The 27,264-nt window shown below is 50.9% G+C and overlaps 2 long non-coding RNA genes across 4 annotated transcripts; one reads left to right on the top strand and one right to left on the bottom strand.

The window, feature by feature from the left end:
• Nucleotides 1–3,684: 3,684 nt before the first annotated feature.
• On the bottom strand, nt 3,685–8,206 carry LOC120101535 (uncharacterized). 2 transcript variants are annotated; one of them, XR_005502120.2, is made up of 2 exons: nt 7,981–8,206; nt 3,685–5,714 (listed from the first exon to the last, which is right to left on the bottom strand). It is a non-coding gene; the product is annotated as an uncharacterized LOC120101535 (long non-coding RNA). The 2 variants fall into 2 exon arrangements; XR_005502119.2 differs by lacking the exon at nt 7,981–8,206 and adding an exon at nt 7,334–7,748.
• On the top strand, nt 7,551–10,987 carry LOC108350358 (uncharacterized). 2 transcript variants are annotated; one of them, XR_005502118.2, is made up of 5 exons: nt 7,581–7,655; nt 8,452–8,495; nt 9,133–9,284; nt 10,264–10,370; nt 10,795–10,987. It is a non-coding gene; the product is annotated as an uncharacterized LOC108350358 (long non-coding RNA). The 2 variants fall into 2 exon arrangements; XR_001837088.3 differs by lacking the exons at nt 10,264–10,370; nt 10,795–10,987 and adding an exon at nt 9,880–10,236 and having other exon boundaries at nt 7,551–7,655.
• The last annotated feature ends 16,277 nt before the right edge of the window (nt 10,988–27,264 follow it).

Raw genomic sequence — 27,264 nt, 5'->3', positions numbered from 1 at the left:
AGTGTTAACTTAATGATTGGCATCACTGAAGAAAAGAGAAAACTCTTTTTTTTTTCTTTTATCTTTTTTCTTTTTCTTTTTGTCAAAGCTCAGAAATCCCCAAGGTAGTCTCAGGAGAAATGCCATCTGTGAACTGAAGAAAGGATACGTAAAAGGTCAAAATAGGCTATGGTAATAAGAAATATAATTGCATGCCAGTGTTCCTTTAATTTGAGGATTTAATGCAAATGAAGCAGGCGTGCCCTTTCTTCCAGCCTTATTTTAATCAGTTCTGTTGCTCTCGTGGAAGAGTCGATGTTTAAAAGAAAATGATAATAGCATTCCTTTCTCTTGCCATCCGGAATGGGGGCATGATAGGGTACGACAGCTTGATTTAAAGACATTGTTTATCTAATCATCTGTTGGACATGCAGCTTCTGTCACTGCGGTGGCTTCCAAGGATCCGAGGGTCCCAGGTGTGAACTCAAGTAGAAGAACTCTCAGGAAAATTCTTTAGTGTCTGTCCTACTGTAATGGGCAGTGAGCCAAAGAGGATGCTGAGGCAGGGGAATTTTGCCCACTCTGTCTCTAATTCAGAACACAGTATTAGCAAGCTACTTTTGTCTCTGAGTCTGCCTCTTCACCTATAGAGGGAAGGATTGGTGGAAGTGAGCATCTGGGCTCTTTTTCCATACCAAGAATTACATGTCATGGTTTGGAGCTAGAGAAGGGTACTGGGGTTTAAAAGGCTTAAGCGAGGTTGGGAGCCAGGGTATATGGGTAAGAGGAGGGGGAGGGGAAAGTTACCCAAATCTAAGGATATATGAAGGAGTCGTATGGCTAATTAAAATATCTGTCTTCTTAACAAATGGAATCTGGATGGAAGTGCTCACCCTGGATAGACAGTGCTTCTCCCGGGAGACATGGGTTATCAAATGAAAATCTTAGTGCCAAATGCGGGACACCCCCACATGAGCATTGGTTAGGAAGGTCCCAGAGCGCCCCGCCCCCCATATAAGTCATTGCCGTCACTCTTGATTGCCCACCAGAACTAGACGGTAAGACCCAGTTGCTGAAGGCACAACACGCTCTGGTTGCAGCATGTTGAGAATTAAAGGAAATGACCTATAAAGTTTCTTTCTGATGGTTAGCTTTCATAGTGCTGAGAGGTATGCTATGCAGGCTGCAGGTGGGAAAAAGGCATCACGTGACTTACACAGTGATGGATCCTGCACGCTATCATACTGTCTTAGTTAGGGTTTTACTGCTGTGAACAGGCACCATGACCAAGGCAACTCTTACAAGGACAACATTTAATTGGGGCTGGCTTACAGTTTCAGAGGCTCAGTCCATTATCATCAAGGTGGGAGCATGACAGCATCCAGGCAGTCATGGTTCAGGAGGAGCTGAGAATTCTACATCTTCATCTGAAAGCTGAAAGTCAGTAGAATACTGACTTCCGGGCTGCTAGGATGAGGTTCTTTTTTTTTTTTTAATTAACATTTATTTCATGTACGTGAGTACACTGTCCCTGTCTTCATGCACACCAGAAGAGGGCATCGGATCCCATTACAGATGCTTGTGAGCCACCATGTGGTTGCTGGGAATTGAACTCAGGACCTCTGGAAGAACAGTCAGGGCTCTTAACCACTGAGCCATCTCTCCAGCCCTTGAGGGTCTTAAAGCCCATGCCCACAGTGATTCACACAGTGACTCCAACAAGGCCACACCTCCAAATAGTGCCACTCCCTGGGCCAAGTATATACACATACCAACCTGCCCAGCAAGATGTGCCTACTGAAGCGATAGTGGCAAGGCTATTACAGAGGGAACCAACTGTCTTCTGACTGTATTTGAACCTGCTCCACAGGAGAGAATGCACGTCTCATACTGTAGACCTGTTCCAAAGCCATGATTTAGGGGGTCATAGGCCCTAGGGAGGGGAACCTATTGTCTCGCTAACCAGGCACGTTTGTCAAGTTGCCTTCTAAATATTTATGCTAAAATCTGTAGATTAGCGTTTCTCTCAACCCTGGTTAGAAAAGCTTCTTCTTGTAGTGGGCAGTAATCTGTGCAGAGATTTGTAAATGGTCAAAGTGCAGAGAGTCTGTGACTGTTGAATGCTCCGCCCCACGTGAGACCTGTCTATCAACCTCTACAAGGTTCGGGGAATACTGTGGAAGAGGAGGTAAAGCCATGTGAGGGCTGGAGAATGCAGGGAATGCTGTGAAATGCTGTCCTCTGGTTGTAACAGGGCAGGCCATTGTACTCGTGGACCCACAGCAGCTACAGTTTTCTGCACAAGATGAAGCCAATGGTTCTGGTTCAAGAGGGAGTGGCTCTTGAGGATCCACTCCTGGCTGGGGGGAGGGGACGACAGGGACATGAAGGAGAAGGTAGCATAGCAGGTATGTGTGGAAGTTTGCAGGTGCCCAAGAGACATGGGGTGCACACACAGGTGTGCGTGTAGGTACAGAGGCCAGAAGACAAACTTGGATGTCAACCTCAGGAACGTCATTCACTTCCTTTGCGATAAGGTATGCCGTCGGTCTGGAGCTCACCAGTTAGGCTAACCAGCAAGACCCACGGATCATCTTGTCTTAGTTTCTCAGCAATGGGATCGCAAGCACATGTCACCAGGCCTGGGAGGGTGACATATACCTTTAATCCCACTCCGGAGGCGGAGGCAGAGGCAGGTGGATCACTGTGAATTCAGGGCCAGCCTGGTCTTCAGAATGAGTTCCAGAACAGTGAACGCTACACCATAGACACCGTCTCAAAAAAAACTGAAACTAAAACCTTAAACAAATAACCGAAAAATACAAAGCTAAGTGCAGGCCACGGCGCCCAGCCTTTGAACATGGACTCTGGGGACTAAGCTCAGGCCCTCCCTCCAGCTCTCAAAGCAAAGCACTGTGCTGACAGAGCTGTCTCCTCAGCCCTGGGCCTTGTTTAAACAAATTGTCCACACCGACGTTTGAAGGACAAGCTATGGGAGAATTTCTGAGATTTCAATATCCATCTCCCTCATTGAAATTTTATGTGACTTTGGTCTTGTTTAGGGGATGAGCTGGTTTACAGCATTTATAAGAAGCTATCTATCTATCTATCTATCTATCTATCTATCTATCTATCTATCTATCTATCTTCCTACCTACCTACCTACATATACATATGAGTGAGCTATTGTATTTCTATTGCATTTATGTGTGTGTTTGTGTGACTGTATGGACAAGGGCCTGTGGGTAGTCACAGAGGCCAGATGACGGTGACAGATCCCTTTGAAGCTGGAGTTAAAGGCACTGGTGAACTGCCTCAGACATTGGAGCTGGGAACTGAGCTCAATCCTGTGAGAGAGCAGCAAGTGCTTTTACAAGCTGAGCCATCTCTCCAGTCCCTACTAGGAAGCTTTTGACCTTAAAAACCAACATAGAAACCTTTTGGAGATCACTGAGCAATGCTGAGTCAGGGGGCTCCTTCGGTCCCTTGGGTTCTGCATGGGGGGTGAACCTGCATGGCTGACACTCGGTGGTTCAGGACAACTCTCATACAGGAGTGAGGCGTGGCAGGAGGGACTGCCAGAGGAGGTCCAGGCGTAAGGAGCCAGAAGTCAGGTGCGCCATCAAAAACTTGAGATAAACATGAAGCAGAGACATCCACAAAGGCTACGAGACAAGACGTTTGCAGAAGAGACTATTCACCTAGTGCGCACGAGAGATGTTTAATCAGGGGTCAGAATGATGCCCATCCAAGCCACATGGTGCCATTTTATTTGTTCAGCAAAATTGTAAGAACCTGATTGTCTTAGTTTGGGGTTTTACTGCTGCGAAGAGACACCACGACCAAGGCAACTCTTATAAAGGACACATGTAGTTGGGGCTGGCTTACAGTTTCAGATGTCTAGTCCATTATCATCACGGCAGGAAGCCTGGTGACACGCCGGCAGACATGTGGCTGGCGAAGGGGCTGAGAGTCCTACATCTTGATCCTCGAGCAGCAAGGAGAGACTGTATATCACGCTGGATGGAGCTGGAGCTCATATAAGACCTTAAGGTCCACCTCCACAGTGACCCACTTCCTCCAACAAGATAACCCCTACTCCAACAAGGCCACACCTCCTACCAGTGTCACCCCTTATAGCCAAGCATTCAAATGCATGAGTCCATAGGAGCCATAGCTACCTATTCAAACCACCACACTTATAATATCATGTATTGACCCAGATATGGAAGTCATAAGTGGATATATTAACGCACTGTGTCCAGAAGGGGTAGCTATTAAAATGTCAAAGTAAGCGTGTAATTCCACACCTGTAAAGTGACTCTACAGAAATGCTGATTGGGGTGTGTGGACAGATGTTATAAGGCTTTCAGGGAAGTGTTGTTTGTAGGAAACAGACAGACAGGGGAAGCAACTAAGCCCCCTACCCCACCCCACCTCACCCCAGCAGCAGAACAACTGGCTTGTGGTGGCTGTGTCCACACAAAAATCTCTGGAGTGACTCTGATATGAGAGATGTCTCTGGCATGTAGCTCTTGTCTGCGTTGATTACATGGTGATTATCCGTCCTGTTCACTTCCCTTTCTTCTCTTGAGTGTCTTCCGTCAGGGGCTGTGTGTATATTTTATCTCTGACTTCATGTTCCAGACTTGATGAAGAAGGGATGAGGAGAGACGGGGTAGGCAGGGGGCAAATGGAGAGGTCTCTAACTCGTCCAAGGCAGTGCAACTCAAAGTTTATTTAGAAAACGCTGTCCAAATGGCAGTTCTTCTGGTGACTAAGGAGACAGTTTTGTGTCCTCTTCGACTTGAGAAACATTTTTTCGGAGGTTTTGTTGCCTTCTCTGCAAGAACAGCAATGACAACGGCACTTTCCTTCCGGGTGGTTCTGTTAATTCAATAACATGACAGAGGTACACCACCTGGTACCAAGCACACAAGCGACAAATGCGCCCTCACTGAGGTGACAGGTGCACCCCACGGCAGGGTGAAGAAGCCACCTAGAAGAGCGGCAGAGGGGAGACTCTTTAGGGTACGAGACGCAGGGCTCGTAGAACACAATGCTGCAGCCACAGGCCGCCTGAACAGCGGGCCCCCAGTGTTGTGCTCCCTGTGAGTCAGTGCTGGGCTAATTGGCGGACAATGGCCTTAATGAAAAGGCCATGTTTCTTGACAAAAGCACCCACCCAGCTCCCAAGCCTGGAGACAGCTTGAACCACTTGTGCAGCTCCCCTTCTTGTGGGGAGGATTCCAATCTGTTGCGGAACTGGGGACACAGACGCTGTCAGATGCTGGGTGTAGGCTCCAACTCGTTGGCAAGTTCAATGTCAGGAGGACTGGACTGGCTCTTAAAACAGCAGCGTGGGCCCAAAGAGGCCAAAAAATTCCCATTGTTTTACAATGGGCAAGCTGAATGCATGGGTGACAGACAGGGAAACCCTGGGAGCAAAGACCGGAGGCGGGGATTGTGGAGGTACTGTAGAAATAATAATAACAATGTTTTGGTGACGATCGGGATTGTTGATAATTGTGTGTACCTACCACAGGCACTGAGCTGCGTGATTTACTCACACTATTTCTCACAGGGACACCTAACATAGTATTATTGGTACTGCCTTATATATAGGTAAGAAGCTGAAGCTCAAACAAACCACATCATCGTCCCAGGTTATACGCCGTCATAAGTGCCGGATTTCACCTGTTCTGTTTTCATTTCCGTTGTGGTGATGAAACACCCTGGCAAAAACAATTGAGGAGAGAAAGGCTCTATTTCAGCTTATGGTTCCACACTACAGTCTAGCATAGGCAAGGGTGGGGGGCGGCACAGTGGCAGGAGCTTGCATGACACCCACAGTCAAGAGCAGAGAGAAATGTATGCACGCATGCTCACTGTACTCAGTCAGCTCAGTTTCTTCACTCTTGCATGGTCTAGGGGATGGAGCTGCCCACAGTGGCCCAAGTTGCCCACAGGCAAACCCAGAGTAGACAGTCCTCATTAAGACTTATCCCCACGGAGATTCTGGGTTGTTACTGAGTCCCAAAGCTAACCATCAATTTTGTCCAACCCTTAAGCTACAAGTCTGATTCAGTCTTCAAATAGAGCAAAATGCAGGTGATCACATGCACAACCAGTAGCCTTGAAGAATTGAGTTGGCAATCCCATCATTTAGAGCTAACTGAATTTTTCTGGAAGACTACAAAACAGGAAAATTTCCAGAGTATCTGTTGCCTGTGTCTAGTGTGTTAGCTGCCTTTTGCTGTTCCTGTCTCTGTCCTCTGATGGCCACACTGGCTCTGCTAGATGAGGATGTGTCCCCTGATCTTCGGATGGGAAGCTGAGGGCCAGAGAAGCGAGGCACCCTATTCACAGGAGTGTATCCCGGCTGGTGGCAGTGTGGGACATCAGCCTCTAAGAGATAAGCATGAAGGATGGCCTGGCCAAGTCTCAGGAGGTGGGGAGGGATGGGGCAGAACCAAGTACAGGGCAGCAGCCCCTTCCTGGCTTCCTGACAGCACTATTGTTTGAAGCGGGGTTCTTGGACATCCAGGAAATGGGCGACATCACTCCCAACAAAGGAAAGGAAACTGCCTGAATGTTTCAGCTCCACCTCACAAGCTGGCCCCGAGGCTGGAGATGGGAGCTGGGCCAAGGCAGCTTGACCCTCCACTTGGCCAGGTCATGCAGCCCCCACCCTGCGTCTGCACTGCACTCTCCGTCTCTCTGCCAGCCAGGCCTTCCTGCCCTAGACGCATCCACAAAACTCTATCGATCCCCCCTTTCTCTGAGAGCTCTGGCCCCGGGTTCAAATCTCTTACTAGCTATGTGACCTTGGGTAAAATCACTTTACCTCTCTGAGTTTTTGTTTCCTTTCCTATGAAATGCAGGCTGTAAATGCTACTTGGCAGAGTTTCAGGGATTAAATGAGACACAAGAAGCACAGCCACATGTAGTTTCTTCCTCCAGACCTGAGCAAGAACTGGGGGTGTGTTGTGGGGGAGATAGAGAACTGGATACCGAGGGGTCCTGATTCAGAAACCCAGGGTCCGGGTGGAGAATGAAGATAAATGTTGTTTATAGAATAGACACGAAGCGGGACTCATCACACAGCGCCAGAGGTTTGGATCTGGCACTTGTCACACTTGCAGTTCCCCGATCTACAGCCACTGAGAGTTCAGCTGGGTCAGGCTTCTCTGGTCTAGAGCACCAAGGGGGCCCAGTGATGGCGGCTGGTGTCTTCACTCAGGGCAAGGCAGGCTTCTGACTTGGGAGTCTTCCCACTGACAGTCCTGGGGTATGAGAGGGCCCCCCTCCAGCCCCTTGATCTAACCTAAGATCAGAAGGGGGGCTGGGTCACCTGTTGGTTGGTAACACACGTCCCTCTTGGGCAGCCTTTAGCATCTGTTCATGCAGGGCTAGTGGCCTTGGTCTTTTTCTCCTCTACCTCTCTGACTCTAAATTCTTCTGACTGCAGCTGTAAACAGGTAGGAAGCCCTGTGAAGGTAAGAGTTTGTCCTACACCTTTCAAAATTCCACAGAATACTAACTGAGAACGTGATACACGGAATGTCATTGCCTCAGACCCTACAGAGAACCAGTAAGGAAGCATCATCAAAGGGGTGAGAAGATAGAGGTGCAAAGAGAGGAAGGGATCATCTCCACGAAAGACCTCACAAAGTGTGGGTGGCTTATAGGGAACTAGAACTTCTGTTGCTACTTTAAAGTCCAGAGCCGTTCTCTCTCAAGTCCCAGCCCTGCTAAGAGGAGTGAGGAGAGGGGGGTCAGGCAGGGAAGGAGGGGGAGAGCTAAGAGGCTTCCCATACCCCCGCACCTCCCCCCCACCCCAGACTCCCCACCGTGGGGAACGAAATCTCCAGGAAGCCCAGCGGGTGTCCGGGTCCCAGCGCTGATTGCAGGAGATGGCACGAGGGCCTGACGGTTGCCATGGCGACTTCCTGAATCACAGAGCCAGTTCCCGCTGAGGCTCTGGAAAGTCAGACATACCTGGACAGCCCTAGAGGCCCACTAGGTCTCTCCGAAAGGGAAAGAGTCGCGGAAACGTGACTTGTCCTGCTCACAGAGTAGGCACACGGGTTTGTGAGCCATAGTGGCTGCAGGTGTACAGCTGGGGCGCAGTTTTAGAGACACAAGAATCTGGGCGCAAAGCTCCCCGGAACCACACAACGAACCCTTTAGTATGAGAACAAGCGAACGCAGGGGGCGCTAGAGAACAGGCCAGGGACGTGCGGAACAAGGCGGAGCAAGTTGGCCAGAGTCTGGTTTTGCACGCCCAGCTATTGAACTTAGCCTTAATTCTAAACGTACTGGGGATCCAGGGAGGGCTTCGAACCAGGGAGGTGGCCTGGATATACATGAGATCCCTCCAGCTGCCCACAAAGGATGAGTCAAAGGGGGCGAGTCAAAGAGGGCAGGGGGACCGGTGTTAATGCTCGCCTCTTGTCTCTTCCCTTTTAGGATGTGAGCTCAGAAGATCAGAGTTGGTGTCTTCTTTCACTGAGGTACTTTTTAAGCTCCAAGAAGACACCTGGATATTAGTGCCCACTAGATGTTTCCTGGGTGAATGGATGATGCCTGGGAGAAAGTAATGAATAGAAGAGAGAAGAGATGTAGCTAAGTGTAACGCACAGAAAATAATTGGCTGGACTAAGGTGGAGGCCTCAGTCAGATGGGAGATGGGTACCCAAGGCCCCCAAGGACTCCTGAGCTGGTGATCTGGACCCCACTCAGAGGAGAGGTCAAGTGTCCCTGCAAGACAGAAGTGGAGGGCTGGTGAGGGCAACTGAGGCAGAGGGCTATTCATGGGTTATTCATTCCTGGACCTGAGTGCATTGGGAGAGCCACAACGGATGACTTTAGTGAACATCTGGGAGCTTCCCTGAGCCTTCTGCAGCAGAGGTCTATAGCACCTTCCAATAGAATACAGAACAGGCCTCAAGGGCAAGAAGTGTGCTACATATTCTAGGAAGAAGACATAAGAAAGGCTAAGGGTGTAGTTCATTGCTGGAGCATTAACGTGGTTTTGTGTGTGTGTGTGTGTGTGTGTGTGTGTGTGTGTAAACAGCACTATTAAAGAAAGAGAGAAAGAACAGAGTCAGATGATGCAAGGTGAGTAACTTATTTTGCATCATCCCACAGGCCACAGGATCACCCCAACAGGTTATCAATGGAATTATTGGAATCAATGGGATCAGTGGATTCACCTCCCTCCTTTGGGGTGCAAAATTGCATGTGTGCTGTGCAGCACATCCATTCGAAGTAGTCACAGGTCTGGTGCCGGTAGCCATAAGGTCAGTAGCTACTGTATTAGACAGTACAGACAGTACAGACTAGACTCTGGCACCCACCCACCAGCAGTGAGGCTCTGGGTGGGGCTGAGTCTTCCGAGGGGCCCCAGGAATACCAGCCTGATTGGGGATAGAGAGGTAGACAGAAGGACACAGGTCCTATGGGCCACTGTGGCTTTTTTTTTTTTTTTTTTTTTGGTTCAGTTTTCAGATGCCTGCTTTTGTGATAGATTTCTGTGGAACTTTTACTATGTACATGGTGCTGAGCTAGGTGCTAGAGCTGTAATAATGAGCACAGGATTTGTTTGTTACCCGTGTGTGTGTGTGTGTGTGTGTGCACATTTGCTATCCGTGCGTGCACATGCGTGTGTCTGGTGTGGCACGCAGGTGTGCGCGCCCGTGTGTGGGTGCTATCAGATCCTCTGTTGCTCTCTGCCCTGTTACTGTCTTTAGTTCTTGACAATTTCGTACATGCACACAGCTGCATTCTGGCTACTCTCCCCAACTCGCTCTCCTATATCTCTGTGCCCCTACCCCACCCTCCTCCTGTCCATTTCTAAGGTTCATGACTTTCGGGTTTCTTTTGTGACTCGTTTAGATTAACCGGGGCCACCTGTGTGGCTACGGGATCGAGACCATTTACTGAGGCCTGGTGGGATCACTAGTGGGCACACAGCTGAGAGCAGTGGCTGCCTCATTCCCTGAATCCTTCAGTAGGAAACGGTTTAGCAGGGTGCTAAACTCCTACTCCATCCTTGCCTGGCTACTGATGGACCCATTCATGTGCAGACCCAGTGCAGTCCCAGGTTGAAATTTCATGACTGCAACGGCTGTGTGTGGCTCTGAAGATGACACTTTGCAGTCTTGCTCCCTATCCGTCAGCTCCTGGTTTCTGCCCCCTCTTCTGTACTGTTCCCAGCGCCTTGGCAGGGGTAGCATAAACGTCTTCTTCAGAGCTGAGTACTCATCTGCCTTATTTTAGGAAACTGGATCTCTCACTGAATCTGGCTAGACCTAACTGTGGGGCAAGCCCCAAGGGATCCTCCTGTCTCCACCCACCGTAGTGCTGGGCTACAGCTGGGTGCTGCGGTAAGAACTTAGCCTAAGAGTAGTGAAGAAGCAGATGCCAGAAAGGGCGAACGACTTCTCCAGGACGGGTGGGGAGGGGTGTCACACAGCTTTTTACTGCCTCATATTACATGAGTAACCAAGATGTAAGCAAAGTTTCAACAGGGAGAAGGCTGGACCCTGACAGACTCTCTAGGGGAATGTCTCCAAGCAGGCCTAGTCCTCGGGTCTCTACGCCTGTGTGATCTCATAGCTTGGGGGCTGGACCAGGGACAACCAGGATGTCTCTAGCATGAAAGCCTACCCCTCAATGAGGTAGCAAAGGGCTGGAGCCAGGTCAGAGGACCACTGCTCTGTGTGTGTGTGTGTGTGTGTGTGTGTGTGTGTGTGTGTGTGTGTGTGTGAAGCCATGTGTTCCAGTCCTGATTCCTTTTCTTCCTAACAGTGACCTTGGGAAAGATGACTTGACATTCTAGGCTTCAAACCGGACCTTAATAAATGGGCAAACTAGCCTACCTCCCGGATGGGGCACGTGATGGCCGCAAAAGCACCTGGTGCATTAGAAAGGCTGGCTGGAACAAGGCTTTGGAAGAAGAGCCATTTTCTAGGAAGTACAAACAATAAGTTTTTCACAGAGACCTTGACTCCTGACTTGGTTGCCTCCAGCAGGTGGGGGGAGTGGGGGTGGGGCTGGCAGGGCTTCCTCTGAAGTGCAACTTGGGACATGCGTCTGGGGTCTCTGGTTCAGGGGTGTCTTCCTCTCGGCTTCCCTTCGCCTTATCGTGCCAAGTGGATTAAACAACTCTCTTCACACACAGAGACACTTGACACACTCCAACAGGAAAGTAGCCATGTAGCTTTTAACCTCAGCTTCCTGTCCAGGACCCTCGATTCCGATTCTTACAGCCCACGAAGGTGACAATCTGTCCCAGAGGTCTCGGGTTGGGGTCAGCATGCATCAGTGCATCCGGGGACACTGGCAGGGGCCGAGAGGCTGTGGGCCAGGCATGGCCGGATTCACAGGTTGAAGACTGTTCCTCTGGCCTTCCGGACTCCTGCACTCCCACTGCAGCCCCTTCTGGGCCACCTCCCTTCCTGGCCCGGTGCTGGGGGTGACCATCGGGTGGAGTGGCATCCGGGCTAGAACTGTGAAGAGAGTGTCTGGGCAGAGACTGATGGCCTGTCATTTGGCTGCCGGCACATCCTCAAATTCTTTGTCTCTTCAAGTGGAGACTGTTGGGGGTGGGGACAGAGACAAAGCAAAAGACATAGGAGGTTGGAGGGAGTATATGGGGTTCTGGGTACCTCCATAGTCGGCTGCCCTAGCTGTTGGGTAGCTCTATGTGTGTGTGTGTGTGTGTGTGTGTGTGTGTGTGTGTGTGTGTGTGTGTGAGAGAGAGAGAGAGAGAGAGAGAGGGCATTGTACCCCAGCTAAATACATTTATTACTTCAAAACTTGCCTGTGCGTCACTGGCAGGAGCACCTCCAAGTGGTCTCTTTCTGGTTTCCTGTCCCCGGCCTCTGTGTCTCCATCCAGGCAATGGGCCTGCAGCTCTGACATGTGATCCATGTAAAACTGCTGACAGGAATATTTGGCCCTGGCATTCCCGAGAGAGACCTGACACTAGCTCTCTCCATATCAGGAGCAGTGGGAGATAAATCACCCTCTGAGGGAAGAAGTGAAAGGCTGGGAAAGTGAGTGCTCTAAGGAATCTGCCAAGAAGGGAAAGCCAGACCAGGAAGGGGTAGACAAGGAACTGAGGACCACAGAGCAATAGTGCATCTTGAGAGAAACAGCCTGCTTCCATAGGTTCCCCTCTTTCTGGTGTTCTCACAGCCTGGGTCCCCATCACAGCCACAACTCGGGCAGCTACACCCACTACCCCAGTCTTTCCACAAGCATGGCTGCACCTGGGCTTGTGTGGACAGACTTAGTCACGTGCACACAAACACAGCCACCCACAGGTACAGAGCCCCAAACCAACTTGTAGAATTACCGGTGCTTTAGGGCAAGCAGAACTGCCAGCAAGCACAGGACCCCCACAAGCAAGCATGCCTCTTTGTGGGGGAGTCTAGGCCAGGGTTCAGCTTTCCCAGAATCCCTCAGGTTGTCAGAGGCAGACAGGATCCCAGAAGGCTGTCTTGAGTGGGGTGAAGGGCCCTCTGCGGGTCCCTGACACCCCTTTTTAAATAAATAAATAAATAAATAAATAAATAAATAAATAAATAAATAAATAAATGGACTGGCAGTGTTCCCTAACTCCCAGAGCTTCAGCAACAAATGCTGTAGCCATTTTTATTCTCTCCGAAGCTTCTCACTAGTCCAGTAGGCTAATAATGGTAAACTGAGGCTTGGAAGGAGAGCACAGATACCCTTAGGACAAGACTGGGGGTCAGAAGCAGATTCAAAAGCGTATTTGTAGGATTCCCAAACGCGAGCTGTCAGGGGACCTTGCCGCAAAGTCCCCTTCCCCCTCCACCCCAGCACCCAAGGGCTCCCGGGCACAAAGCCACTTGGCGGCGCTCGAGGGGGCGCGCGTAGGAGCGCGCGCGACGGCCCGCGCCTTCGGCCAAGATGTTCCCTCTCGGCTTGATTGACAGGCTCGAGTGCCGAGAAACAAAATTGTTTATGCGCTAATGAATAAGGCCCTGATTGCAAGATCCTGTTTGGAAAATTATAGTGCGGCGGCGGCGGCGGCGGCCGCGGCGGCCCAATTACAGCCCGCGCTGCATATTCATTTCGTCTCTCCTTTGCATGGAGATGAACGGGCGGCCCCGAGCCCTGCAAAGGCAACGCCAAATTTAGTCCCAGGTTCCGCACTCCTCCGCGCCATTGTCTGCCCGGACCACCTGCCTCCTGCCGGCCTGATTGCCCGCGAGGGCGCGGAGAGGGAGGCCAAGAAAGTTTTCCCTGCCCCCTCCTCGGGCCACCACCCACCTCCTGTCCTGCCCTCCGCCCTTCCCCTGTCCCCTACTCTCCTGGTGTCTCTCCTTCCTTTCCTCTTTCCTTGCTGTGTGGACCACAGGCTTCTGACTCTTCCCAGAATTCCATGTGTGCCTCCCCCAGGTATAGAACATGAACTCGGGCTGGGATGTAGCCCAGTGGTAGAGCACAGGCTTTGCATGCACTAGTCCCCCAGGGGCTGCCCCTAGCACCGAAAGAATGAATCAAGAGAATGTGGAACACGCGAAGGAATGTCAATCATGTCTCCTCCCTTTTCCAGCTGCAGAAATTCCCTGGGTTCGTGGATTTCTGGGCCTTGGGAGGGAGCAGGAGAGGGAGGCAGTAAGGGGGATGGCTGTTTCCCTGCCCTCCCCCACGAGACACATCCCAAGACTTCGGAGGTCCCTCTCTGCCTGGCGCCTCCCTTATGTAGTCACCCCATTCTTACAGCGTTCAAACATCCTTCCCAGCACAGCTTGCCTACCCTTCTCTTCTCCAGGCAGGAGACAGCTCCCCCTGCACCCTAGGAGCACCCTGTTTCCCAAGCATGTCTTGATACAGCTACTAGCACAGTACACTCATGTCTTCTCTTCAGCTCTGACCTGAGAGGCTCCCAGCACTGGCTGAGTCACCAGCATTCCTGGTGTAGGGCTCAGGGCAGGGAAAACCAACAAATCCTCTGCCATGCTTGCTCACCCACCATCTGCCCTGTTAGGGCTTGGTGGGCTCGAATGGGTGTGAGACTGGGAGAAAACTGCCCTGAACCCCCAGCCTATAAGGGTCCCATCAACCAGCTCAACCTGGACAAGAATGGCCTTCCTAAGGCCATCGATTTGATTGACAGGTGCCTGAGGCCTGGAAGTTGTAAGACTCCATCACATGTGTCCAACTTTTCTCTTGAAGATAGTCTTTTGCCCAGGCTAGCTCAAACTCCTTATGTAGCCGAGGGTGGCCTTGAACTTTAGATCCTCCTATCAAGAGCTGGAGTTAGAGCTATGTGCCACCATCCTCCTGTCATAGCGGGTGAGCACTCTACCGACTGAGCTACGGTCTCCGGCTCTGCCTCTTTAAAATATCGTTTTTTGCTTGTTCATGAGTTCATGCTCCTCACATGTGTGCAGCTGTTCCAGGAAGCCAGAGGGCACCCAATCCCTTGGAACAGGAGTCACGGGCAGTCTTTGAGCCACCTGGTGGGTGTCTCAAGGAGCCCAGGTTCTTTGAGAGAACAGGCACTTCTAAGGGCTGAGCCATCCCTCCAGTCGTCTGTCCTGTTGGCATTGCCATATAGCATCAACCAAGTCCATGCACCAAGTCATAGGACTGAGCTGCAGACTGAAATAGCTGCAGCAACACTGCCCCCTCAACTCCATCACACTGCTTTAAAGAAGTTCATAATTTCGTGTTGAGCAGAATTCATAGCTCTCTTGGCCACATACAGCCTGTGGGGCAGAGTTAGAACACACTTGAAAATGATGGTATACAAGTTCTAAGTGTCCTGCCATCCTGCTTCTGTAGAAGTCCCTGAAATGACCAGCATCCCCTTTCCTGGTGGTGGGATTTGAAGGCACTGATGTGAGCAATGGACACCACAACCCACCAGGAGACACACAAAGTAACACACACACACACACACACACCACATACACCATACACACACACACCACACACATACACCACACACACACACCACACATAGCATACACCACACACCACACACATACACCACACATACACAGACACACCACACACCACACACACAAACCACACACACACACCACACACACCCCCCCACAGATACACCACACACCACACATACAAACCACACACAAAACACACACACACACACCACACCACACCATACACACACCACACACATACCACACACACACCACACCATACCACAGCACACACACAGCACACACACACCACACACACACCATACACAAACACCATACACACACATACCACACACACACACCACACCACACCACAGCACACACACACCACACACACAAACACACACACAAACACACACACAAACACACACACACACACACACACACACACACGCACACGCACACGCACACACACCTGATTCTCCTCGAAAGACCTCAATACCAAGACACAAAGACAGGCCTTCCCAAAGGCTGTGAGTGGGGCAGCACTGCCCTCTGGTGGTTTTTCTGGAGTTCTGCTGTATTCAAACTGGCTTCCTAGAACTACAAAAGAGCCTGCTGGTACCCAGATCTAGAGACGCAGATAGGGTTCAGACTGGATCAGGGATTAGGGATTAAGTGTCCTCGAAGGTGACATCTATTCCATTCATTCCAGTCCTCTGCTTCCACCCCCCCAGGCCTAGAACATGTTTTTAGCAATACTCATTCAGGACAAGGGCTCCCATCCTAGAGAAGCGCTGTGGGTTCAAGATCTGGTCCCCAGCTTTACTGAGAGGCAATAGGATCACAAGAGTGCTAATTGCATCCGTGAACTAATGCAAACGTCACTTTATAGTTCAGTGGTCTGTTACAAGCTAGGGCGTGGTTAGATAGAGTGGGTCACTGGGGGTGTGCTTTCAAAAGGCACATCTTGTCCCTGACCCATTATGCCTCTTTGCTCTTTGGCTACCATGACGTGAGCAGCCTTCATCCTCCGTATCCTTCCTTCATGATGCTCCAGTTCTGCCTCAGGCCTATGGCAGCGGAGGCAGCTGACCACAGACTGAAGCCATGTGCCACAATAAATCCTTTGCCCACTGAGTGGTTTGTAGTTCCTCAGATACTTTGTCACAGTGATAAATGGTGACTGATATAGGTTGTGTCTGGAAGGAAGGCGACATCAGGACTGGGAAAGCCGTACAGGTGGTTGAAAACCATGAAAAGTTCCTCCAATGGAGCCCTGAGAGGCTGGTGTAAGCAAGGCCATAGGCTAAGAAAACACCTGCAGGTGGGGACAAAGAGACCTGAAAGTGCAGAGACAGCTGAGAAGGACCAACCAGGGAGCTAGGGGACAATCTAAGAAGCCAAGGACAAGGAGGGTTTCAAGAGAGCCATGTGAAGAATAAGAGGACGAGAGAAAAATGAGGTTTGGGGATCATGCCCAGCTGTGGCTGTGGTGTGACTATTTGAGCCCTGAAACGGATACTTACTCAGTAAGTTTAAGCTGGTTCATCTTCCCAGTTTGTCTGTCTAAGGGCGCCTTGGATGAGGACATTTGGGTGACCTTTGTCTTTCAGAACATTTCAGAGTAGGAAAAAGGAAGGGTATTGGACCCTGGGGCAGAAGTGAAGAGAGTTTTCCCCGGGGAAGAGACAAAGGAGGTCAACACGGGGGCGGCCGCGCAGACAGTGTGCAGTTTATACTATGACCACTAGAGGGCAGCAAAAGCAGGTTCTGCCTTTGACCCAGGCTTCTTCATCTACGGACAGGGTGGGTATCCAGATCCTGCCTTCAATTGTAGCGTGTCCTTGGCCTGCCTGGGCCTTTTTCTTTTCTGAAGGTGAAGCAGCTGGACACCACGATATTTTGAACCCTTTACGCTGCAGTATTTATCCCCACTCAGCCCAGAGAGGGACAGCAAAAGGTACATGCAGATAACATAGACAAAATCAGAACATGCCAGCCTATGGGCTTATGTAAGCCGAGCAAGGTAAGACCAGACAGTCCCAGAAGATCTGGTTAAACCAGTGGGTGATCGTAGTGTCTAAAGGTGTCTCTGGCTTCCTTACACAGAGTACCAAGGGAAGCACCGTCCACTCCTAGCATTCCCTAGCTCCCACTCTCTCTGAACAACCAGGACTGTATTTCCCCGGCATCCTCATGTGTCTGAGGTACCCTGCCCTATCCTTGGGTACTGCCCGTGTGTTCTTTGCTGCCTGTTGAGGACAGTGGCAATACCAAGGGTCAGGATGGGCTGTCCTGACCATGGGCATGTGATCAGGTCTTCAGAGAAGCTCTTGTGCTGGGAGCCTCTTGTGGCCTCACTAGAGATGAGGAAAAGGATGGTCTCTCCTTCCTGTGTCTGCTAAAGCAAGCCTTGATTGAACAGAAATGGCACAGCCAGAGTGTCTGCATGGAGAGATAATCTCTGCTTGGAGGACAGGGATTCCCCCACAGAAGCAAAGCTAGCTCAGGGCAGCCTAGGTAGAAGGGCAGGACATCACTCTGTGGACAGTTAACCAATACTGGCTTTCCCACCGTGTGACCTTGAACCAGTGGATAGCCCCTCTCCGGTCTTTGCAGGAAAACGCATCAGGGTTCTCACAGATTCTGGACAGTCAGGATTGGTACGCAGAGGGCAGCCTTGGGCCACCCAAGTGGCCCCCCATGAGACCCAATCCTTCTCTTAGAACACACTATGGTTCCAGATTTGGAAGTGATCTAATTCAGTTGGGTCTTGGTACCACCATTTTGGCTTGGGAATTAGAAGGGCTAATCTTGGGCATCAACCACAAGAGTGTAGCTGATCCTTCCCAAGTGGTATCCGGCAAGCACGCCCCTGTCTCTGATCACACATTCTACCCAGGGCCAGGTCTTCAGAGTTACCATCTCCCGCTCGCCCCACTGTCTGCCGGGATCCAGGCCGAGTTGGATCTTATACCCTGTCTCCCTGACAGTTGCTCTAAGCTTGACCCTGCAGGAGCTGGTGAAGGGAGCTGGTGCGTACCGGCTCCTGTGGGTCCTTGATTCAGTACCCAGCTAATCTTTGTGAAGCACTCAGAAAGCCTAGCCAGCTGAGGTGTGTTGGGTGCCCCTCACGGAGCCAACAGCTCTCCTGTTCTCTCCTGTTCTCACAGGAGCCTCTGCCTCCTGAATCTACTACTCTGGTGTCTGAACATAAGACTGTAAGGCCCAGCTGAGGTGCTTCACTGATAGGAGGGAGTGACTGTGCAGCCTTGGGCCACGGCTTAGGAGTTGGTGATCTTCAGACCGGAGGCTCCTCTTCCTGTCTAGACCAGTTCCTCCCACATTCTCGCCCCTGGGCCTGTGCACCTGTGGGACAGCCTTCCCTATCTTAGGCTCTGCACACCTAGGAGAATGGACACCACATGGGAACGACAGAACATCCCCCGTGCCGCACCTGTTCACCAGGCTCGCTGGGTCAGCTTTAAGCAGTCCCCTCTCCCTCTCTGTGTTCTTCAGGCTCTTCAGTCTCTGGGACCTGTGTTTTCTATGCTACTTGCTGGTGCCACCTGCCATATACAGTGGGTGCTGAATTTGTGCCCAGATATTTCTCCAAGGCCTGGGCTGCAGCACAACCATTGTGTATTCCTCTGGCTCTGCACCACAGAAAAGACATGTGACTGACTTGGGTGCAGGAAAGTGCACACATACACACACACACACACACACACACACACACACACACACACACACAGAGAGAGAACTGAGCACCAGTAGGCTCATGCACACAGCTGTAAACCCAGGGTATAAGTGAAGACAGGGACACAGAGTATTTGAGGACTGGTATATCTCTCATGGGAGGTACACGCAGTCAGGAGCACATTCACACCACAGATGCCCGGGGCTGAGGCTAGCCCAGGAATCCCTTAACACAGATAATAGTTGAGCAGCTCAAGGGCTGAGTCCACTCTATGCAGCTCTGCCCTCTTAAGAGGAGAAGGGGCAACTGGTATAGAAACTGCAGGGCAGAGTTATGAGCACAGCCCCTGCAGGAAATGGTGAGACCCGGATAATAAGCATCAGGGGTAAGGTCTCAGGCTTGCCCGGGGAGGAAGAATTCTCTGTGAACCATTAGGACCAACTGTTACCCACGGGGAAGTTGTCCAGCTCTGCCCAGCCCTGCAGAGTCCTTGAGCAGAGCAGAGCAGTCTATGGTCTTGGCCTTTGAAGGTAGAGGGCTCCATTCAGACCCTAACCATACAGACAAGTGAGTAGGATAAAACCTAGGCCACCAAACAGGCAACTGCCCCGAATCACTTGGGCCACACTGGCTGTGATGAGGAGGGTGCACACACTGCCTGGCCAGGCAACCCATTCCTCCTCTGATCTCCCTCACACCCCTAACCAGGTGGGCACTGGGCATCCCCGTGAAACTGAAAACATGGGGTGTAATCGCATGCTATGTGGCTCCCACACTGAAGCGCACATTTCGGTGGGGTTTTAGTATTCTGCAAAGTTGTACAACCATTACCACCACCTAATTCCAGAATGCTTTAGCACTGCAAAGAAAGCCCCCAGACCCACCAGGAGCCCTGCCCACTCAGCAGCCCAGTCCTCCAGGGATCTCCGCTCTGCCCTACCTTTGCCAATGGTGGGCATTTTGATCAACGCAACCACACTGCGAGTGGATTTCAATGTCTGGCTTCTTCCGAGTGTTGTGTTTGTGGGGTCTGAGTTCTCACTCTGTGAATAGGAAATCCAGACAGATGACGTGAAAACCAGAATCAGGCAGAAATCCCGGGCAGGCTTCCCTACGCTGTTACTGCCTTTTCTTTTCCAAGTGGTTAATTCTGAGATTTCTATTTTCTTAATTATGCGAGGTACTGTCGTGTGTGGGTATTTCCGTATTAGAGTAGGTGCCAGAGGCCAGCAGAGGGTGTCAGGTGCCCTGCAGCTGGAGTTAATGGCGGTTGTGAACCTCCTGATTGGATGATGCTAATAAACCAGGGTCTTCTGCAAAAGCACGGAGAGCATTTAACTGGTAAGTGTGTTTGCATGGGGCTAGGGAGATGGTTCAGAGATTAAGAGCAGGAGCACGGGCTGCCCTTCCAGAGGTCCTGATTCAGTTCCCAGCAACCATCCATATGGTGGCTCACATCCACCTGTGATGAGATCTGGTGCCCTCTTCTGGTGTCCAGGCACACATCTAGGCAGAACATTGTATAAACAATAAATCTTTTCTTTCTTTCTTTTTGTCTGTCTGTCTGTCTTTCTTTCTTTCTTTTTTAAAGGTGTTAGCCTGGGATTGTGGGGCTAGGAGTTAGAGACCAGAGATAAGCTCTCAGTCATATAAAGGGGTAGCCATTGTTCGTCCCCATTGCTATCATACTGGCTAAGAACACACAGCAAGCTGGTGACAGAGCTGGGGTTGGGACAGCAACCTGAGTCCTTGCTTTCATGCTCTCATGCATGGCGCACAGTACAGGTCTGAGTGGGGAGCTCACAAGGGTTGGCTACTCACCTCAGTTCCTTTTTGGCACCACTTACACGGCAGGTCCTGGGCCTTCGCAGTTTATTTTAACCCAAGTCCTTTTGCCTCTGGCTTCCTCCTTGGTCTCACTGCCCTTCTATCTACATTGTTGAAGAAATTTTTACAGGAGCAAGAAGGAGAACATGCCACAGGGCGCTGGGTCCAGCTGCGGGCCATGCTGTAGCCCCATGACCCAGGGATGATCCTGTGCTTGGCAGGATACTGGACCAGTCACCTCCCCTCCTCTCCATAACTCCCCATTGCAACCTGCAGAGGGACTTTCTCATGGGGTAAAAGGTACTCCTGTGACAGTGACACCCTTCTGAGAAGTCCATACCTGTGTCCCCGTGTATGCCTTTACCTTCTTCCAGAACAAAAATCAAATGTGCTCACTACAGCCCCGAGTTGTGCTCAAAACTGTGGGCACTCTGGAATGCTGGGAAATATTAATGGCTGACACTTGGGCTAGGGGCTGACTGAGACCAACACCACCAATCCCTGGGCATACAAACAGTCCCACACAGCACCGGGAGGGCCCACACACTGCCTCATTCAATCCTGAGGTCACCCAAGCCAGGGGGCCTTTATCCAACCTGGAGGTCTCAGCCACAATCTCACTGGTTGTTCACCACATAGGAAAAATGACACCCGTGTTCCAGAGCTGTACAGATTCAGTAAATTACAGTATAAAATAGGCAGCATGCCAAAACCAGTTTCTTGCGTTTGGCAAACACCACAGACACGAGCTGCTTTTCCATTGCTATTTTTCTTGGAGTGGGAAATGTACTGCAGGCTCGATGCCTGCTACACATGCACGATACAGAGCTCCTCCCCAGCCCCTCCCTGCTCCCCCTTCACTGTTGGGAGGCCTAGGAAGCAGAATGATTGGCTATTGCTGTGGTTCCGTTTGAGTAGTTTCCTTTTCTTTCTTTTTTTCTTTTCTTTTTAAAGATTTATTTATTTTATGTGAGTACACTGCAGCTGTCTTCAGACACACCAGAAGAGGGCATCAGATCCCATTACAGATGGCTATGAGCAACCATGTGGTTGTTGGGAATTAAACTCAGGACCTCTGGAAGAGCAGCCAGTGCTGAGCCATCTCTCCAGCCCCAGTAGTTTTCTTCTCGGGCACCTTCACCATGGTTGGGAAGCCATTGTGCCCACACTTCCCTCAGGGGCCTGTAGGACAGTGGCCAAATGCCCTGAAGTGAATAGGACTCCCTTCTAAGCACCTAGCCCTGAAATAACTTGACAAGACATGGCTGGGATTGAGTCCAAGTCAGTGGCTCTGAGGACATGGCTTTCTACCATGTGGGCTCTGGAGATTAAACTTGAGTCCTGAGACTTCAAGCACCTTTGCCTACTGAGCCATCTTCCTGACCCCTTCAGCTTTAAGGGCCTTTCTGCCTTCACTTGGCCTCGGTAGATGTAGTTATTATCCTCAGGTTTGCTTGGGAAGAGAGCTAGGTGCCTCGCCAAGGTGGGTATCTTTTGCACCCTCCAGATCACATGTGAATCCTTCTGAGAATGGCTCTTGGCTCCTCTAGCACACACCCACCCCTGCAACCCCCTAGCCTCTCTTCCCACACACTCATCCCTGCAATGCCCTGGCCTCTCCACACCCCCACTACAATCCTCTGGCTTTGCCTTACCACCACTGCGTCCCCTGCTCTTCCCCCAACCCCTGCAATCTCCTGGACTCCCTCCATACCCATCCCTGCAATTGCCTGGCCCCTCCCCTCACCCAGCACTGCAATCCTTTGACCTTTTCCCCACCACACACGACCTACCTCTGCAACCCCCAACACCTGCCCCTGTAGTCCCCTAGCCTCCCCACAAACCCACCCATGCAATCCCCTGGCCTCCCCGCTTACCCACCCCTGCAATCCCCCAGCCTCTCAAAAAGCTGGAGGAACAATTGCTAATCAGCTTCTGAGAGTGCCGGGGATGAATGGAGGCAAAGACAACGAGCCTCAATCACTGGCAGCTGGTCTGCTCTGGCTGCCCAGCCTCAGCGCCTCTCCTGGTACCCCTTCCTCTCTTCAGTTCTTTTCTCCACATCCTAATGGAGCACCAGCCCGACCCTGATCCCGCACTTTACTCCTCTCCTCAAAGTGAGGCCCCTAAACCCTAGTTCAGTCTCAGTCACACCTCTGAGGTGCCACGCACCTCACATTTCCTTCTACCTGATCATCTCCCACCCGTCTTCCAAAGTCCAGCTTCCAACTTCACCTCCTTCACGAAGCCCTCCAGGTCTTTGATCTCCTCAAAGGCACTGTCCCTGGTGTACACTGGTGCATCCATCACACGGTATGAACATGCCCTGAGGGGCAGATGCTGGGGCAGCTTGGTGTGTGGAGAGGAGTACCTCCTGCTGCCTGGAGTGCTTTGCTCTTTTCTCTGACTTTCTTGGCTGTTTCTCTCCCTGCTTTTATCCAGCTGATCCCTACCCACAGTCTAAACTCTGGTGCTCTGGTCTTCTCCCTACACTAAGAATGAGTCCCTTAGTGCCCCCAGGGCAGCAGTCCTGGCTTTGTGTCCACTGCTGCAGCCTCTGCACACGAGCGACATTGAGGTTTGCTCTGTGGCTACGGATTGTCATGCTAAGTGCAACCCCCGATTGCCCCAGAGACGAGTGGGAGAGTCTACAAGTAGACCCAAGTGACGCTGTGTGACCTTGCCCCCAAGTTATTTTTGATTGTTAAATAAAGATGCCTACAGTCTATAGCCAGGTAGAATTGAGATAGGTGGTGCTTGGTGTTCCCAGGCTGGGGGTCAGAGGAGACCACGGGGGTCGGGGGGAAGGTGAAGGAGGAAGAGAAAGACGCCCGTGGGTCAGGAGTCAAGAAAGAATGGCCCTGAGGGCTGGCCAATTGGAGTTAAGAACAGTCCAATAACTCGGGGCTATCAATAGAAAATAGATTTTAATAGCATAGGGGGTAGATACCTGCCCAGCTCTAGTGCTGATCAAGGTTTATTGTCAATATAAAGGTTGTGTGTGTCTTTTATCCAGGAACTAAATGGTCCAAGGTGGGGTAGAAACCCTGGAATAGGATTAAATATTTTCTACAACGGAGACACGGGTGGATGAACAGATGAGAGAACATTCATGTTTAAAGCGGTGACAGTAGCTCCAATGAGAGTTGTTGTGCAACACAACTTTTCCTGGGGAGATACGAAGCACACTTCCACTCACCCCAGATGTGAAACCCGAGGCAGACCGAAGTCTGGATACCACCAGAGTCCAGCTTGGTGAACCCATGGGCTTTATTGGGGTTACTTACAGGAACAGAAATGACTCAAGGATAGCTCTGTCATCAAAGCCCACCTCAGCACAGGTGTCAGTTCATAAAATCTGGGAGCCTGGAGCACATTTCACAGCCTATAGATAACTCAATAGGTTTGATAGTGTCCTTTCCAAGTATCTCTTGTCTAAACTTTGTCTAGGCAGCTCAGCTGGTTTCTGCTCCTTCGAGTCAGCTGTCTGGTCTCAAGAGTCTTCGCAGCTCAGCTTCTCTGAGAGTCCGTTTGCAGTCCAACATCCTTTTCTGAGAGGGACTAGACATTGCATGCCAGCCTCCCCCACAGTTCTTGGTAGCAGCTTAAGCAGATCCCGCTATTCCTTCAAAAACTCATGTTTGAACATTGAGTCCTCAGGCCAAGGCTGGCCTTGAGGTAGGGCCTAGCTAAAGGAACTAGTCACTAGAGGTTGGGTCTCGAAGTTGCTTAACCTGGCCCCACTTCCGGTCTGCTCCCTGCTTCTTGACTGGATGCAATGTGACCAGCAGCCTCTTGCTCCTCCCACCATGGCTTCCTGGCCTTGATGGACTGTCTCTGTTTTCAAACTGAGACAAAATAAGCCTTTCCTTCCTTAGTTTGCATCTTGTCAGGCATTTAGTCACAGTGCAGCTAACTCAAGGCTGTCTTGTTACCCATGGAGCCCCGCAGAGCTCCCAGCACACAATAAACATGAGGCATCTGAGTCCTCAGACTGAAGGAAAGGCTGAGCTTTGAGGTTACTCAGTTCTCTCTGCTCCCCACAAATCCAGTACCCCAGACTGTACCCAAGCTGTAACTTCCAAAGAAGCAATTGAGACTACAGGGTTAGGATGGCTTTAGTAGTGAAACTGCAGTCCAGGCTATGGAAACATGGGGTATAAAGGTTTGTGGGTTGGCACCTCCTCTGTGCTGCCTAGGGCCCATGTAGCCCCACAGCCTCACTCCCTGCTCACACAACCACCTGGATGAGTAAGAGTTTCAGACATGTGTGTTAGCGATTGTTAAGAGTTACTGTCGATGCCTGGTTCCCACTTCATACTTCAGTTTTATTGTTTAGAATAAGTTAACCCTCTCCCTCCACTGCTCCCCTTAAACTTAACCACATCCAGTGTTCTGTTGGGGGAAAACACACCAGAACTTCCTTGGTCTCTTCTGTAAATAGAGTATGAGTTGACCAAAACCAGAATTAGGTCTGTAGTCACAGCTACTGTTGTTGCATAACAGTTTCCTCTGAGATTGAAGCATCCTTAAACTCCATAAGCAGGAAGGTAACAACTCAAAATAATTTCAGGAAGTCCCTGAAACTGACCAGATTCACTAGGTCCCTCCACGCTAGAGTAAATGATGAAAGCTGGGGGGCGGGGGGGGGGCGGGACAGGTGCAGAGCACTCAGTGCCAAGCCAGCCAGCCCAAAGTATTTCTAGGGTAAAGGAATGTGTCTAGCTGAATTTGGAGCTTTTAAAGAAGCATCCAGTGGCAGCAGGGCACAGATTTAGATAGGACGCGCAGCCTGGCCTAGACAGCTTTATCAGCACAGGCTGGTCAGTTGGCTCTGCCTAGAAGCCAACTTCAATGCAAAGGAAGCCTTCACTCCTATGAGCTGTGGCCCTTCTGGAAGAGCAGGGGAGGCAGAGCTGGTGTCAGCAGTGGGGGCAGAGACAGGTGGCCTGCCTCCTTTTGTTGTATTGAAGTAGGGCAGGGAAGTTCCAGGCTGTTTCAGGTTCCAACTGCCCCTGTGGTTTGCTCTATTAGACTCTCCTTATTTGTCAGGTGAGGATGGCCTGCCCAGCAATCTCACTGGACTCAAGTACAGACTCAGCAAGGGAGAGCATGTACCATGCCAAGCACAGCATCAGGCATGTGGCATTGCCACCTGTGCTGAGACTCAGACATGGGTCAGGAGCTCATGGCTCTGTTGGGAAACTTCCCCTATTACTGCCATGGATAAACCCGTGACCAGTGTTTCATGAACCTCTCCTGGGGAAATAGTATCTGTTCACCGAGACAGGGTACCAACGTCAGGCCAAAGTAATGATTCATCCCACTATAGCCTGGGAAATGAAGGCATTTATTTGATTTACTTAAAAGGCACAGGTGAGCTGGGTGGTGGTGGCTTTAAACCAAGCTAAGAACTTGGTCTCGGGGGTCCTGAGCAATACGGATCCTTTCAGGAAGGGAACCAAGGCCTAGGTATAACCTTCAAAAACACACCTCTACCAGGAACCTGCTTCCTCCTGCTAACCCTCACTTTTTAAAGTTCCCACCACCTCCTAAAATAGCCGGGGACTGAGGCTTCAACACATGAGACTGCGGGAACATTTCATATTCAAGCTATAAAGCCTCTGAAAAGACTCACCCTCAGGCTAGAGTCAGGAATGGGAAGAGAACAGAGGTCCAGGAAAAGTGATAGCGGCTAGGAAGGAGACACGGAACTCTTTGTCACTGGTGTCCCCCAAGCAGGTGCATCCTCCTCAGGACCACACACTTACACAGTTATGGTTTGAAACATCTCCTGTGGGTCATGTGGATCACTTGGTCTCCACATGTGGGAGGCTGTGGTGTCTTTAGGGGGCAGGAGTTAGCTGTTAGAAGTAGGTCACAAGGGGCAGGCCCTTCTTCCTACAGTGGACCTTCTGCCTTCCTGACCCACTGGGATATGTACAATGTCCACCACAAGTCTCTGCCACCATGAACACAGGCTTTTCATCCTGCCTTCCCCATCAGGATGTCCTGAAACGGAGCCCACGAACCAAAACAAACTTTGGCATAGCTACACAAAAGTATATAACCGCGTGAAACTAACTTACACACAGCCTAGAGACTGGCACGTGGGTGATACCGAAGGGCTGACTGGAGTGCCAGCTTTCAAATGCTACTACTGAAGGCTGTGGTCAATGCTAGGAGGTCAATCTGCAGGATGCCTGCTGGAACCCTGGTTTTGGAGGTTTCCTTTGGAAGTCTGCTTTTGAGGTGATGGTAGACTATTACCAAGCTGGTCTATTGTCTCCCAGTTATGTAGCCCTGCGGGTGGTGGTACCAGAGGAATCCCCATCCTCTCTGTCCAGACCAGGCTGATTAACAGACGGAATCAGGCAGGGCCAAGGCAAGATGAGGCTAGACTTGGCCTTTGTCCTAGTTGGGGTTACTATTGCCACGATGAAACACCATGACTACAAAGCATGTTGAAGAGGAAAGGGTATGTTTGGCTCACATTTGCACATCATAGTCCATCATTGAAGGAAGTCAGGACAGGAGCTCAAACAGGGCAGGAACCGGGAGGCAGGAACTAAAGGTCATGGAGGGGTGCGGCTTACTGGCTTGCGCCTTATGGCTTGCTCAGCCTCTCTCTCTCTCTCTCTCTCTCTCTCTCTCTCTCTCTCTCTCTCTCTCTCTCTTTATAGCACCCAGTCCAGGGATGATCTCACCCCCAAGGAGCTGGGCCCACCCACGTCAATCACTAATTGAGAAAATGCCCCACAGGCCTGCCTACAGCCTGAGCTTCTCGAGGTATCTTCTCAACTGAGGCTCCCTCCTCTCAGAGGA

This window comes from Rattus norvegicus, chromosome 3 (genome assembly GCF_036323735.1).
Source record: "Rattus norvegicus strain BN/NHsdMcwi chromosome 3, GRCr8, whole genome shotgun sequence".
Taxonomy (NCBI): Eukaryota; Metazoa; Chordata; class Mammalia; order Rodentia; family Muridae; genus Rattus; species Rattus norvegicus.
The sequence above is the reverse complement of the archived record's forward strand: the minus strand, read 5'-3'. Positions and strand labels throughout refer to the sequence as shown.